The sequence below is a fragment of the Dioscorea cayenensis genome, chromosome 13, assembly GCF_009730915.1.
Source record: "Dioscorea cayenensis subsp. rotundata cultivar TDr96_F1 chromosome 13, TDr96_F1_v2_PseudoChromosome.rev07_lg8_w22 25.fasta, whole genome shotgun sequence".
NCBI lineage: Eukaryota > Viridiplantae > Streptophyta > Magnoliopsida > Dioscoreales > Dioscoreaceae > Dioscorea > Dioscorea cayenensis.
In genome coordinates, this window is record NC_052483.1 from 7331410 (window position 1) to 7348740 (window position 17331).

General features: G+C 32.9%; 1 long non-coding RNA gene and 1 pseudogene across 1 annotated transcript; both read right to left on the minus strand.

Moving 5' to 3' along the window:
• Positions 1-2145: 2145 nt before the first annotated feature.
• On the minus strand, positions 2146-17049 carry LOC120274660 (annotated as a pseudogene).
• On the minus strand, positions 4676-6277 carry LOC120274463. Its single transcript, XR_005540935.1, has 3 exons — positions 5955-6277; positions 5610-5835; positions 4676-4689 (listed from the first exon to the last, which is right to left on the minus strand). It is a non-coding gene; the product is annotated as an uncharacterized LOC120274463 (long non-coding RNA).
• Positions 17050-17331: the final 282 nt, after the last annotated feature.

The following is a 17331-nucleotide window of genomic DNA, read 5'->3' on the forward strand; positions in this document are numbered from 1 at the left end:
CAATAAGTTCTTATGACAAAAAATTATCCTCTGCAATCCTCCTTTATACAACCAGTTCTATTTCACCCCTGCCGCCACCTTTGGAAGTTCAAATTATGTTCAACAACACACAAATTTAAATAGATTCGCTAAATAATAGGCGGATACACAAAAAACTAAAGAGCAAAACTAAAAACTGAAGGTGATGTGAGAATAGTAAATTCAAAGTACCAAAACCAAAGAGTAAAACTAAAAATTAAACATGATTTAACAATAGTAAACCTGAAGTTATCTAGCCGTTGGACTTAAAAGTAATTTTAGGAAAAAAAGGACTTCCAAGGAATTTGGAAAAATCAAAGGGTTTTTTTGCCCAATGATAAAGTTGTTTTGATTTTTTGAGCAACTCTTGTTTTGAAAATTAAAGAAAATATATAAAATTAAAGTTTTAAATATTATATTTAATTAATTATGTTTTTAAATTATTAAATATACATTATCATGATTAATTATTATAGTATTTTTTTAATATTTTATTATTGACCCCGGTTCAACCCGATTCGACCCAGTCGAGCTCATCGACTCATGACCTTTGGGTTTAACAGGGTCAATGCCCATGTCGGGTCTGACTACTTTGCATAGAAATTTTTAGTTTTGGAGTATTATATTTTAGTGCTCATAGGGGGGTAAATTTTTCTAGTGAGTACTTAAGTTTGTCCTTATATCAGTTTGAGCACTAACTTTCAATTTGTATCAAAATAAATACCAAGTTTTAATTTCATTTCTCTAGCTGGGTAATTGGGATTTCCGGTGGATTTTTGGAGATGTGGATGCCCTGAGTCCACGTCACCGACTCACCAACTCAGCCACTTAACTAATGTAGTTTTTTTTTGTTCATGTAGGACGTACACATCAGCTTCTCTTCCATCATCATTTTCTTTTCCTCTCTGTCTAGAATACTGTAGCCCTGGTGACGTGGACCCAGGGCATCCACGAAAGCTTTCCGACGTCCACGTCACCAAAAATCCACCGGAAATCCCCAATTACACTGCCAAAAAGATGAAATTAAAATTTGATGCTCATTTTGATACAAATTGAAAGTTAGTGCTCCAACTGATATAAGGCCAAACTTAGGTAGTCACTGGAAAAATTTACCCACTAATAGTGTGCTAATTCTTGCTAACAATAAATGACTAAATATTACATTTTCTGTGAGCTCGTTAGCAAGATTTAGATATTTGAATGAAATTACGCATATACATTGATATCTTTGAGGAACTCTTAATATGGGATTATTTTATTCATATAGCTCAATTAACTAGCAATGTTGATGCAAAATATTTATTGGATCCACATAAAGCTCAACCTCAAGTTGGTATTTATTCATAGGCAAAGGCTAAACTATATCATAGTGTTCAACCAATTCCCCTGGCAGTGTTCATCAATGACTTTGGTTGGGTTTGAATTTGTAAATTAAAAAAAAAATTAATTGAACCTTTTTTTTTTATATTTAAATCCAGCCTTAACCAAATTAAACTTCAACTCAAAACTAGTCCAAATTTGAACCAAACTATTCAATCTGGTTCAAGTTTTTACAATGAACTAGCTTGTATTTCACTTTGTATTAAACTTATTGTTGTCATTGTTTATTTTAAATAGTATTCTTGTTACTATTATTATCATCATCATCGTAGTTGTTATTAATATCACCGTCATCGTTATCATTAACTTTCTCTATAGTGCAACATTTTTTTTATTATTAAGTTAAGGCTTGTACTTTACAAAGAGTAGAGTTATAAGTTCTTAAAAACAGTAGCTATGCAAATCTACTCAATACCTCTAATTGAAAAATGAAATAAATATTTCTTATGATAAATTGGGTTTTCAAAGTCACTTGGCGCCTCACTCCCTTTTAATTATGGATCTTGCTATCCAGTTTATGTAATGTCATAATTTTACCTTCAAAGTCAATTGTTTTTTTTAAAAAAAAAATTAATCCTACAATATAGAAATGATGAGCATCAATCCCAAACTCTATGTTTTATTTAATTAAACCATAGCAAGCCACACCGTTTTATTTATTTATTTATTGGGGAAGAGAAATTAATTAAACACCGAGTACGTCAACAACTTACTCCAACGCACCGTACTAACATCCCCATCTCATCATTAAATGGAAACACTATTAGGAATTCCCTTGGCAGTGAGACCAGGATCACTAGTAGTATAGAGCAAGGAATAAGGAATTTTCACATGTCCATTCCTATTCTTAAGATTAGGGTCCTCATTCCTTGCCACTATCTCCTTCTCATTCTCTTCAAGCCTTGTTCCAAACCTTCTAAATGCTGCCAAAGCCTTTTCATCATTAGTCCACCTCTGAGTCCCTCTTTCCCAAATACACCTCATCAGAAGCATGCTTAGATAATATCTCAATCGGTGAAATCCCTAGCGTTGTTTGCGACTCACCGGTGATAGTTTTTCAAGAAAACCTTATCTAGGTCGGTTGTAAGCATTTCAGTATTCGGTGAACCCGGCTTCGTGCATTAATCGATGGTCGACAGTTGGCCATGCTTTAGCGTGTAACCGCATACGGCCGGGTATTGACCGAAGTTAAAAGAAGCATGCAATGCCGATGCAATCCAAATGATGGTCACTACAACAAAAAAACGCAATTTGCGACACAAAAAGTCAAAAATGTGTGGCAGATAGCAATTTGCAACATAATCTGCGACACAATAAAATATGTTGTGTTTCAGATGTCACAAACATTTGCGACACTTTTGAAGACTGTGTCGCAAATTTGCAACACAAAATAAAAACATTGCAAATTTAATCGCAATTCATGGATCTTTGAAACAATATTTGTCATTCAATTTGCATCGATATGTGACAATTTATTGCAACACAATTTCTGTGTCGCAATAAATATTGCAACTATTTTAGAGTTTTGCAACATTCTTTGCAATCTATTTTGATTGTCGCAAAACTTTACGCATCGCAAATTGTGTTGCAAATATTGAGTCTTTTTGCAACAAATTCTGTGACCCACTTTATTTTTCGCAAATTGTATTGCAAATGTGTGCACTGTTTTGCAACAAAATTTGAAACACATTTCGATTGTTGCAAATTGTGTCGCAAATTGTGTTGCATCTTAGTGAGATATTCTGCGACATCAGAAATTATGTCGCAAATGAATTATTTATAACCATGATTATTTATAATAATTTTTAACTATTTTCACAAACCAATTTTAAAACCTAATTTACAATCCTGAACAATAACTTTTATAATATTTTTCAAAATAAACATTCCGATCAATAAATATCCAGAATAACAATGCAATACAAAATATAATAATTCAAACATCTAATACAACAAACAAATACAAAATGTAATAGTCCAAAATGTAATAGTCCAGCATCATGTTCTAGATCAGTCTTTGTAACCAAAATTTCTTCTGCAGTAGTGCCATCCACAGTTTCAACTATCACTGCTGAGTCATCTTCACTGAAGGAATGTGCATTCTGTAGTTGATCACATAATTCACGGACGTCTTCCATGTCAACATCTATTTCTTCTTCTGAATCAATATTATCAATGAGTGGCAAAATTAGTGACCGGTTGAGGCTCACTCTTAGTTGATTTAAGCTCTCACGGGCATTTTGGACTTTAAAGTGTCCACGGTTGGTTCTGAGTCAATTGCCTCAAGAAGATTTTTCTTTTATAAGTTCTTCTTGCCATCAACCGTAAACATGGGAACAATCTTAGTGACAGCATGTAATGTAATAGTAATTTACATTTTACAGGCTCACCTTTAGCTGACGAATCGGGTCACTGAGACCACTAAAATATTTAATTAATAAAGCTTTAGTTGAGATATTACAAATAATGAAGGATGAAAGAACCAAACTGTCAAAATCAACCAGTCTTGATTAAAATTAAATAAAATGTTCTAAAAACAATGCTATATATATGAATATAATTAATGTAAACAGATAATAGGCATTGGCAAATGAGGCAATTACAATAGGGTACAATATTTTGTTGCTAAATGCAACTAGTCCATGCGGTAGTTGTAATACCCAAAATTGAATATAATGAGGTCTTTAATATCCCAAAATTGTGATTGATATAAACTAGATGCAATACATTAATATTTCTTTGTTCCATTAATATTTCTTTGTTCCACTTCAATACATTTGATTAGCTAATATTTAACCCATTTAGCACAAAATAAATATCTAACGACAATATTTTATATTGCTTGAAGTTTTTCTCATGTTTTAGTTTTTTTTTTCACTTATATCAACCACAAACATAGGTGATGTAGTGTAGATAAGAAGAAACAACATATATAATAATCAAAGATCAAAATAAAAACAGAGATATATAACAAATTTAAGCAATTATAAATATATTATTCTCAAATTAGTGAAATACAAAATAAAATGCAATGATGAGTTATAAGTTGTATAACAAACTAACTTATATATTCTAATATTCTATAAACCTCATGCCCCTGATAATGTTAGAAATTTTTATCAAAGAACAAGTGGAGAGAAAAACATTCAAACTCAATAAGAATAAAACTCAGATATTTTCATTCAAAAAGGGTACTAAATATATAATTCCTAAAAACAAGAAAAAATAAACTATTACCTAATGATACACTAAGAAGACTTTCACGTGTCTACGGGAACCTCCATGCATGGCCTACAAGACCAAGTTGAGCACAAACATTAGCAATCAATGAAAGAGATGTACTTGTATAATACAGGCACAGGCATAAGTACATACATGCGTACAAAAAGAGATCTACCAAACTTTGTCATGAACAAGATCATCATTAATTATTTTCCCTTAATAATCTAATGCAGATATACTTATATAATTATTATATATGTATTTACATACAAACGTAACATGACAAAAATCAAGTTTCAACTTTTGCTGCATGTTTCACTGAATCATGTGAGTATCAAAAGAAAAAGAGAAGCTTTCTTCAACTTGTATGTATATATATATATATCTATATATATATAGCACTCACATGTTGATGAGACACTAATATAAGGGAGATAAGGAGAAAGGTAGATAAAAAGAGAGAAGCTGGTGTGCTATGATGGGGAGACCTCCATGCTGTCATAAGGTTGGGATAAAAAAAGGTCCTTGGACATCAGAAGAAGACATCATCCTAGTATCATACATCGAACAACATTCTTTCCAATCAATCATTCCGACATGTACTTCGCAGCTCCAAACTAAAATGCTTCATTGCTAGTATGAGTATAAACCTAGTTAGATAAGGCTCATAAAATCATGGGAGATGATATTTGCAATTCTATGGCATTCCTTGGTTTTCTTGTTGCAGGTATTGTTAAGCTCTTCTCAATTGATCAATAGAATGATTATTTATTATACGTAAACCATTTTCAGACTGGCAGGAACATTTTTGGGAGAGGACAAAAGAAGTTCTCTGTTTCTTGTTCATGTTTGGAAGAAACTCTATGCATACATACCTCTAAACAGTAATATAACATACATTGAAATGTTACAGGAAACATCAAACCCATTTAAAGAAATTCTTTAAACAATTATGCAATGCTTGCTGTTTTCTTTTTTGTTCAATGTACCTGTGAATTTTCAGTTAATTCAAAGCTCCTTTTTCACTCGAGATCGTCATCAAATGTAAAGAAAAACAGAAAACACTCGAGATCGTCATCAAATGAAGGGATTCAAAACAAGAAAAACATTGGAGAGATTGACCATCTGATAACTTTGATGGGGATTTTGATCAAATCTACAGCGAGATTGGCAAGACCCGCAAAGCAAGCGCAATGCCGAAAGGTCTATAAAGAACTGCACATAAATTATCCCCAAAAATAAACCAATTTAATTAATACATCCTTAAATTGAACCGTAATTACATCTCATTCTGAAAAAAATCAGAGAAAAAAACAAACAAAAAAAAAACTGACCCTAAAATCCAAATGACGGCACCGACGAGCAAATGGAAGTAGAAGAGCACTCCCTCAGCGACACGATCCGCACCGACGAGCGATGGACATGAGCATGACCCACCTCCAGTACCACCTCCCGGACTTTACTCAGCTCCTCACCGGACCCATCTCTGACGTGCAAACTCATTTCTCGGGAGCACCGCCGGACGTTGTGCTGCTTTCTTTTCAGCCCCAGTCCCAGAAGAAACAGAGCATGGGATTGAAGACGTGGATGATCCCAAGAGTGCTGCCATTCCCGAAGCTTTTAGAATAAGGATAACCCATGCCTTATTCTAACCGCATGTTTGCCTAGGATGTGGTCTCTTCGTTTAACTGTTCACTCGGTAGAGTCGGAAGTCGTGTGCAGGAAAAGGACGTGATGCTTGGAAAAAATGGCCGTTGGATTTACCTCGGGATGTGTTCCAGGTTTGTGATTAATAGAGCTTTATTTTGAATGAAACTTTGAAAAAAGGTTGAATAAATTTTTCTAAAAATAGAAATGCTTGTTTTTCCTTTGTAGAATTTTTGAAGTTGCACAGACATGTGTCTCATGAAGGTCCATTAAAAACGTATGACTATTATTATTTTTATTTAAAAAAAAATTTTAAACCAGATGAGGATCTATTGTGAAATGAAGAACAATTTGACGGTGAACAAAGAACTTGAAATATATGAGATTTATCAAAATATCTCCGTATCGTACCACAGGGCGTTGCCCCAGCACCCCCAACACATCTCGATGTATTTGTCCGTTCACCATGTATATGAGCCATATACAACAAAGTTGTATATAAATTTACTAAGGAATTACAAAATTATTACAAGGGCACAAAATTAAAATAAGAAAAATTATAATTTATGATTAAAAAAATATTTTAATCTAGAATAAATTCAATAATTCAAAAAGTCATCGTATATATTTGGTAATATAAAATGTAGGATCAATGATTTTAATTAGATATATTTATAACATCTGGACGATGGTATGTAATTTAAATTTTGATTGTTTTTGACTCTTAAGAAATATGAATTTATTGAATAACGGGTTTAATTTTCTCCAAGCTGAGAAAAAAATAATCAAGACTTTGGTGATCATCTCAAGTTAATATTAAAAAAAATATACTTTTGAAGTCTAGTTGATATATAATCACTATTAAAAATGGGAGAATTTTTAAATGTGACTATTTACTTTCTTTATTTTAATTAGGACTTCACTACTCTCTCTATTTTTCAATTTTTATTTACAGTTCAAACTATTAATGTGAAATGATTAAAAAAATATTTAATATTAATAAAAAATTAGTTTTTTAAAAAAAATATTATATTTAATCTAGACAAAGCTAGGACATTCACAATTGTTCTTTCCCTCCTCACAACCCCACTTCCGACAACCGATTCCGAGTTGCCTTCCGTGGAGATACCTTCTCAACAAATCATATTATGGTAAATTATAAAGCAAAGTTCTCTTGCATTTACCCACAAACCAAAACCCATCTTTTTGGGAGGGGAGAAATATATTTTTTATTATTATTAAAATTTGCGACACATTTTTGATGAAAATTGATCATTGCAAATAATGTGTCGCAATCTGTGTCACAAACCAATTTCATATGCGTCCGAATTTTGCGACACAATTTGTGATGCCAACAAATCGTTGCAAATAATGTGTCGCAATCTGTGTCGCAAACCAATTGCATGCATGGTGCCAACGTTTGCGACAAATTCTGCGACGCCAATAGATCGTTGCAATTAATGTGTCGCAGTCCGTGTCGCAAACCATTACATGGTAGGTGCAAAAACTTTTGCGACAAAATTTGCAACATCTTGGACGGTCAATTTTTTGCAACGCAATTTGGTTATATCTGCAATGTTTTTGGTTTTTGTCACAAATGGCTGCAATTTGTGTTGCAAATCTGTGGCACATTTATATGTCGCAAATATATGTGTAGCAAATAGCATTTTTTCTTGTAGTGGGTGGTGCATGTGTGAATTAGTTCACTGACGAGCTTCATGGAAGGCCATCATGTTTCATGCTGCTTGTCACAATGGCCAACTTCACGTATCTCTTTCCACCATGCTTGGACTTGTACGTCTGCTTGTAATGTTGCATCATCTGGGTAGTAAATGGTGCAGTATTCTGTGACCCATGTGTGGATTGCCTACCATATTGCAAGGCCATCTACAGCGTATGGGTAGTTCTTTATGAGCAGCTGGACATTATTAGGGTTGCTTGGATCCTCCACTGCAACTCCTCTAAACCATGTTTAATTTAAAAATTAGGATATGAGGTTAATTAGGATAATCACATTTTGTTAACATATATGTGCTTTAGCAAGTTATATATATTTGTAATAGTGTGAAAAGATAAGATTAATAATTTTTTTTTTTATCTTGTGCACTTGATGTTATCACAATTTTTTAATTATGGTTATTTTTATATGAATTTGCGAAGGATGATAGCCATGACATGACTAGTGCCCGTGCCCATACTTCCCAGCCTTCTATCCCTGACTCACTCACAAGTTATCAGGGTTATATCAGCATTTAAATCATTATGTATTATTTTTTTTAATAAAATATGGATGCTTCAATTTATTTATATGTGTTAAAGTGATCTATTGCTATTAATTGTTAGCCTTCTGTCCCCATCTCACTCACAAGTTGTGTGTAATTTAAAATTTTAGATTTTTTTTATTTCTATTAATTTTATCATGGTTATATCATCACTTAAATCATCATGTATTATTTTATTTTTCAATAAAATGTAGAAGGTTCAATTTATTTATCTGTTGAAGTGACCTATTGCTATCGACTTTAGCCTTCTATCCCCATCTCACTCACAAGTTGTGTGGCTTAATAATTAATTTAGATTTTTTTTTAATTTTATTGATTTTATCACGGTTATATCATCATTTAAATCATTATGTATTATTTTATTTTTCAATAAAATATGGATGGTTCAAAGTTTATCTATACTTGATGAAGTGACCTATTGCTCTCACCATATGCAAACAGTACATATTTATAAACCATGGGCAAATAATTTATCATCAATGAATGCTACATCAATTAATATAAGTAACAATTGACATTGACGTTTTTAAATAAAAGCCAACTTGTATAGGCGAAAGAGCACAGTTGCATTAAATCATATCAGCAATATGATAGATAAATAAATAAACAAATTAATAAATCAGAAGATTATCCGTATTTCCTGTCCCATATGTTTTGCAGGTAGAAATGGTGCATCAATTGCTATAATTAGGGGTTGTTTGTTTGCAAGGCTTGGATTGGGAATGGATTGGGAATAGATTGGGAATGGGCCCAATGCTTTGTTTGGTTGACAGGCTTGGGAATGTGGGAGGAATTTATGAGGAATGAGATGAGGGGAGAGGGTTGATTGGCATTCAACCCAATTGTGTGAGGAATGCCCAATCCGGATGAACAAATGTCCATTTTACCCTTGCCCTTTTAAGTTTTTCCACTCAACTTTTGTCATTCTCCTTTCCTCTTCCTCTGGTCCGTGAGAGAAAGCTGCAGAGAAACCACCACCGCCGCTGCTGTCGGTTTGTGCTAGAAATCCATTCGACAGCCTCGCAATCTTCAAGGTTTGCATTTTTCTACACGAAATGATAGTATTCGCACTTTTCTTTGATGGATACTGGTTAGTATCTTCAAGCTTGTCCTGTTTCTCTCTCCTTATTTGGATCTTCAACATTCTAGATTTCTTCTTTTCTCCTTGTTCTTCTTCATGTTCTTTATTTCTTCTTTCTTATCTTCTGAAATTTTTTCATGTTCTTTAATATGTAAAATAACTCATATTTCTCCTTGTACATTCTAGATGTTTACTTATGAGCAGTATGAAGAAATACAAATTGCACAGTAATATATTACAAAGCCTCCTGAAGAGGATCAGGAATTACTTGATCTTCTTGATGATTGTATAGATGATTTTTATCCAAAAACAAAAAATCAAAAACAACAAATTTTTGAAAATCATCAACATAACTCTTGAATGTTCAGAAGAGCTTTCATGATGCCTTACGAGATTACTCTTCAAAGAAAATAAAGCACCACTCACTTTCCAAATAAATGTTGCATTGATCACTTGACTTACATGCCAAAACAAAAACGTACACACTCACTTTCTAAAATAAATGTTGAATTGATCACACATATAACTTAGTTAAGAATGAAAATAAAAACTTATTTGAAAAAAACTTAGTTACAATTTATTATTATTATGACACATTTCACATTTAGTTTATTATGTCTTAATCATCAATATGAATGACTATATCCATTATTATCATGCTCTCCACTGGATATATGAAATGGTTTTTTTTATACATATAAGATGATAGTTTCATCTTATAGACTCAAATGAACCATTTGTTGGAGAATAATTATTCTTGAATATAATAAAAATCTAACTTATGCTTTATCAAATCAATTAAATATAAACACCCAAACCTTAAATCAATTAAATATAAACACCCAAACCTCAAATGAAATAATCACATGATATATAAACCTTTATCATTCTTCCATGTGTTCATGTTTGAATATATATTTGTTGTCATGTTAGTTTATATATATGAAGTGTGTGGCATTCATTGGAGTTTATATATGCAGGGTGTTGCGAAGTGGCGATTGTGGAAGTGGGAGCTCAAGTGGCCACAGGTATGTACTTGAAATCCCTCTTATGTTTCACATATATATGTGTGATGTGCTTGACATATATGTATTTGTGAATTTATTGTTAGCTTTGTTCAGTATGGAGTTTTTGAGCATTTTTGTGCATGTTTGTATATATGATCCCATGAAAGTACTTAAAATGCATGATCCTTCATGTACATCTTCGTGGAAAAACATTAGACTGAAATAATTAATTGTTATTTTAGATATGAAGAATATTAAACGACTTCAACGATATGCCACAATGATTATGTCTTACATCTATGTGCTGAGCCTCATGATCACCGCATGTGCAATCAAGCAAAGAAACAATAGAAATAAAATGATTCAACGGGAGATTGTATCAACATCTACACGGCGTCGTAGACAACAAGAATACCTTCACCGTGTGGTTTACGAAAGTGATATAAAATGCATTGATAAGTTGTGTATGGAGCGACGATGTTTCCATAATTTGTGTCAGTTACTAACTACTACTGGTGGGTTGCGAGGCACTGTAAATGTCGGGTTCAAGAAATGACAGCAATGTTTCTTAACATTATAGCACACCATGTCAAGAATAGGATAATCAAATTTGATTTTGTCCGATTTGGAGAAACAGTTAGCCGACATTTCCATGCAGTATTGAAGTCAGTCATTCTTTGCCACGGCGTTCTATTAAAAAAACCAGAACCTGTACCCGAAAACTCAACTGACTTTAGATGGAAGTGGTTTAATGTAAATAACTTAACTTTTTTCCTTTTTAGGTTTATTTATATTTTGTAAGTGACATTTATTTCAACTTAGGGTTGCCTAGGAGCATTAGATGGCACACACATCCATGTAAATGTGCCTAAAGCTGATCGTCCAAGATATAGATCAAGAAAGTCTGAAATAACGACGAATGTACTCGGTGTCTGTAATCAAGATATGCAATTTACATATGTCTTATCTGGTTGGGAAGGTTCAGCTCATGATGGTCGAGTTCTTAGGAATGCCATAACAAAGCCTAATGGGTTGAGAGTTCCAAATGGTAAATAATATGTTCCTCTATTTTTTGTATTTGTTTATCTAATATTACTAACAACGGTCCATAAGACAAATTGTACTTTTTTTTTACACCTCTTAGGTTTCTACAACTTAGTGGATGCTGGATATGCAAATTGCCCTGGTTTTCTTGCTCCTTTTCGAGGGCAACGTTATCACTTAAGTACTTGGGACGATGGACATCAACCACGCACACCTCAAGAATTTTTCAATATGAAACATGCAAGTGCGAGAAATGTGATCGAGAGGGCATTCGTTCTTCTAAAAAATCGGTGGAAAATTTTATCTTGTCCAAGTTTCTATAGCATAATCACTCAACGACGTATCATCAACGCGTGTTGTTTGTTACATAATTTTATTAGGAGGGAGATGGCAGAAGATGAAATTGATAACCTAAACATAGAGGAACAAGAAGAAGATGATATGGAAAATATCACAGCTGTTGAACCAATTGAGAAGTGGACACAATTTAGACTTCATATGGCTATTGATATGTATAACAGTTGGCGTTTAGGTTGACATATGATGTTTCATATTCTCTAGTTATTATATTTTGTGAGATTGTACTCATTGTGGATTTTGGCAACTTGTATCATGAAATATATTTGGTTGGTACTTCATAATTATGTCATTTGTGTTTTGTGTGACATGTGTCATGAAATATATTTCACTTGCTCAACATGTTCTTTTGTTATGAAATATATTTCTTCATATTCTCTAGTTATTATATTTTGTGAGATTGTACTCATTGTGGATTTTGGCAACATGTGTCATGAAATATATTTGGTTGGTACATCATAATTATGTCATTTGTGTTTTGTGTTTTTTTTTCCTAGTATGGATTCACAATCACAATCAAGGGGCAGGGGACAAAACAAGCATTTCTGGACTATGGATGAGGATAGAGCACTTATTGACTCATTAATTGAGTTATCTACAAATCCTTATTGGAGGGCAGAAAATGGGTTCAAAAATGGGTACCAAATTCAATTGGAATGAATGATGAAGGAGAAGATTCCCCAAACAACACTGAAGGCCGTCCCCAATATTGAGTCTCGAGTTAAATTATTTAGGACAAAACCACTGCAATTGCCGACATACTAAAAATAAGTGGTTTTGTTTGGAATCATAAAAGGTGCACTATCGAATGTGAAAAAAGTGCATATGATGAGTACGTTAAGGTATGTACAAACTGTTATTTGGTAAATTTATATTGTTATTTTATATGTTGTTTGTATTACTAATTCTACTTTTCATTGCAATGTAGTCTCACAAAGAAGCTGCAGGGCTTTATGGAAAATCATTTCCATTTTTCAACGACCTAGTCCAAGTATTTGCAAAAGATAGAGCACAAGGCACTGCAGGAGGAGATATTGGCGATGATGCAGAGCATTATCAGCATGAGAACATTAATTTGAATGATGACATGGCTTTCTTTGAAATGGCCACCGATGATTTTGTTATGTCAACAGAAGAACCCATTCCTACTCAGTCTCCTATGGTATCTGATGCCGGTACATCAAAAACGCGTCGTAAGAGGAAAATGCCAACAACGGACCAATCATTTGATAAACTAAATGACAATTTGAATATCTTTGCAGAAATGGTTGGTCCAGGATTTCAGGCGCTAGCTGATTCTACAGCTCGCGAAGAAGCTCGTGAAGCTTGTGAAGCAGCCCGCATAGAGGCCGAGAAAGTTGCTCTTGCAGAGCGTGATGAAAAGATAACATTGTTAGGTGAAATTATATTTGAAATTGATGGGTTGACGGACGATGAGGCAATGTTCATCTTGCAAGAATTGCCTAACAATGAAACGCAAATGAAAATCTTTTTCAACTTACCATACAGCAGGAAACTACGCTTTTGTCGCGTATTTCTAGCGAGATCGTCATTTTCCCCACATGGTATCAATATTCATATTAAGTTCTCTCACGATGTTTGTTTGATAAGTTGATGAAGATTGATTGATTGAATGTTGTTTGGCGAGTTAATAGAAACCCCGATCGGTGATTGAAGAAGTGATCGAGGACACAAGTGCAAGATTCGACCTTATTTAGCATCTCCATGCAAATTAAACTTTTTAATAATGTTGACTATGTCTCCAATTTGCTTCCTTAGTTTTTTATTTATGCCAAGAAAATTGTTTGAAGACACTACTTTCATTCTCACTTTGAACTTGGTTGCTTTATCTTTTGGTGTATGTTTGTTTGTTTAGGTTGCAATTCCTTGTTTGTTCTTGTTCCTTGGTTGAAACTTTTTTCACATTTTGTCCAAAAAAAAAAATGAAAAACAATATCTATATATATAGGAAAGATGTTGAGAACATTATAAACAAATAATAATGATAACATATTACAAATAAATTAATACTATAAAAATACAACAACAACAATAACAAAAAAATTAAATTAATTCGAAATAATAAAAAAATAAAATGATAACATTGTAACAAAAACAACAATATTAATAATGAAGGTTGATTGTAAAAATTAATTATAAAAATTAATTATAAAAATAATCATGACAATAATGACAATATATTACAAATAAAATAATATTATTGGCAATATATTTATTTATTTAATATTTACTCTATAAGGGCATAAAAGACATTTTTCATATATATTTCCTATTTACTTTTCCCATTCCCAATGAATTACTCTCCCATACCTTCCAACCAAACACAGTTTTCCTTCCATTCCTAATCCATTCCCCTTTATTCTCATTCCTATCTCATTCCTCCTCAACTCCATTCCTTGCAAACAAACAACCCCTTAATGATCTAAACTTACTTCTGCTAACAAATACTTAATATATATTTCCCTATATACTACAAGCCTTGATGATTTGTTTAAAATATATAAATAACTCATAATAAACTATATCTAAATTTTTAAACCATAATAAAAAATCTATTTCGAATGTTTTCAAAAATTAAGAAATAAATGTATGTACCTTTTTAATGAGATCGTCAGAAAGAGCACGTTTCTATGAAATTCCAACTTTTTATAAACCACAGTGAGACATCTCCATTGCATATTTTCCAGGGAAAAAAGTGGACTCAAAAATACCTCCAGCATATTAATAAGTATTTGTAAATCGGATGAACCACACTAAGTTGTCGATTTGTTGCAATAACAAATGGTTCCATAACTCTGCATGAGTATTCAACCTAAAAAAAATTTAAATAAAATTGTTAGTAGTGTAACAGTTGATAAAAATTATTTAATACAAACAATCAATGCAAAACATAGGTACCAATGGCTGATGAGCTGATGAACACCAGAGTCATTCACTGTAGCAAAAGCTTTAGCTAGTTGCCAAATAGCTCCTTCTATGCCATTTTGAGCAGGAGTGTAGACTTTGTCGGGAGATTCTGGCGAGCTTAGCTCAATTGCTAATGGTTTCGAGTGTCATCATCATGCAAGAAGAAGAGTTCTTGTTGCATATATCTTAGTGCCCTCAATTAAATTGATTCTCTTGAGATAGGGCATTAATATGTCATGATGATCCAAGATGAAGAGTCTCTTGTTTAATGCCTCGCTAATTCAGCTTGGTTAGATAAATAATATTGTTGTTATATATAAATAAGATATGAAATTAAAGCAGGAATCATAATTCCTCATCAACGAAATATGTGTGTATCGAGTGTATATACATTTTTGTATATATAAATGTATATATTTCATTTATACCTCATCAACGAGAAAAGACCATTCAATTTGTTTTTCATTGTGAGAAGCGATGATTTTTGCTGGTTTGACCTCCATTTCCATCGGGATCAAGCTTGCTAGTTGGAGGAAATTCCCGCAAATATTACCCAAATAAGTCATTAAATGATCAAGAGACATAGAAATTTTAATAGATGATGATAAGGTTTAATATATTTGAAAGGTTAAGATTGATTTGCCTTGAGAAGTTGGATAATGACTGGGTTCTCTCCTCGCCAACATTTCTCTGCCGAACTCCTCATCGAGTCCTCCATGCCCACTTGTCCTCCGTGTAATAATATAACAATACATGACAAATTAAGGAAAAAAACAAAAACTCATTAGTTTTTCACTAAAACTAATTATACATTTAATATTCAATGATATATGTTATAAAAAAATATTTAAATACCTCGAATGACTTGCGCACGAGGAACTTTAGAAGTGCATCTCCGTCGATGGTGATGATTTCCTTGATCAACTCAAAAGGAATTTGTTCTTTAAGTTGGTTTTATCAAATCAATCTGAGGAAGCTTCAATCCACCTTCATACAAGTTCAACACATCTTGGAAAGAGTCAAACTCATTTGGGGTCTTATCAAAGATGGAGTTAAATCTGGAAACACAGGACTTCACCAAGGCCTTGATTCCATATGCAAGGAAATCGGACATTTTGAGATGTCCAAACCTCTCATCTCTTGGAATATAAATGTCCAAACTCATGATCAATGCTATTCTACTTTCCGAGTTCGGATCTAATAATATCACGTTAAAACAATTAGTGAGACATGACCTTTAAATGAAAATTTATATAATTTATTAACTTTACCGAGTTTTTGTAGGTTCGATCCATTTTTCCTATCATCGAGGATAAGGATACTCTTCTGACATCATTGTAGTATGCATAGTTGTAAATACGATCCCATTCCTCAAATTTTCTAGTGACATCATCCCTCTCAAGTGCAAGAGCTCCCTCATCTCTATATAGGCTTCAAAGGTCTTTGGTATCTTTTTCACGGCAAATCGTCTACAAAAAAATATGTGTATATATATAAGTGTGTGTGGGTGTATAATGACTAATCAATCATTAGTTTTAACATGGTAATATTAGAGAAAATATATGAAAAATGACTTACATCATTTTGTCAAAAAGATACGATCATATTTGTATTTGTCGATAGGATAGACCCAAGAGTTACAATCAAAATGAATCGACCTTTTGTTGAGAAAAATTATTGATGGTGGCTGACTTGAGAAAGAAGCGTGATGTGTGATTGTTCTTGATAATAAAAGCACCGGGAATACTATAATTTTCATCCCATTTAAATGTAACACTAAAGTTGCAATCTCCGGCAGCAATAGATGGTAAAACAATGATAATTGGTTGAAGATAAGCTGGTTCTCCAATTAATCCCCTGTTTCCATTGTCTATACAAAAATAAAAAATAATAATAAATACACCTGCTTTGAGAACACCAACATTTACAACCAATTTGTGTGTACAAATTGTAATATTTATATCTAAATTTTTAAATTTTTTATATAGCGTTGTAGATCATGTCCAATAATTAAGAAAAAGATAGTAGTTGGTGGGAAACACTGTCAAAATTTGTTGGAACTAGGGATGGCATTAATACCCATACCCGACCCAACCCGACCCGACCCGACCCGAGTTTGACGGGTAAAACCCGATTTGACCGGGTTTCGGGTCGGGTTCGGGTAAAACCCGAATTGTATGAAACGGGTGCGGGTGCGGGTATGGGAATTCTAATACCCGACCCGTACCCGAACCCGTACCCGACCCGAAATTAAAATTACTAAAATATTTATATAATATATATATGTATATACATATATATATATATATACTAATATGTTCTACAACTTAACAATTTAGGGGTTTTTATTTTTCCTCTTTGTTTG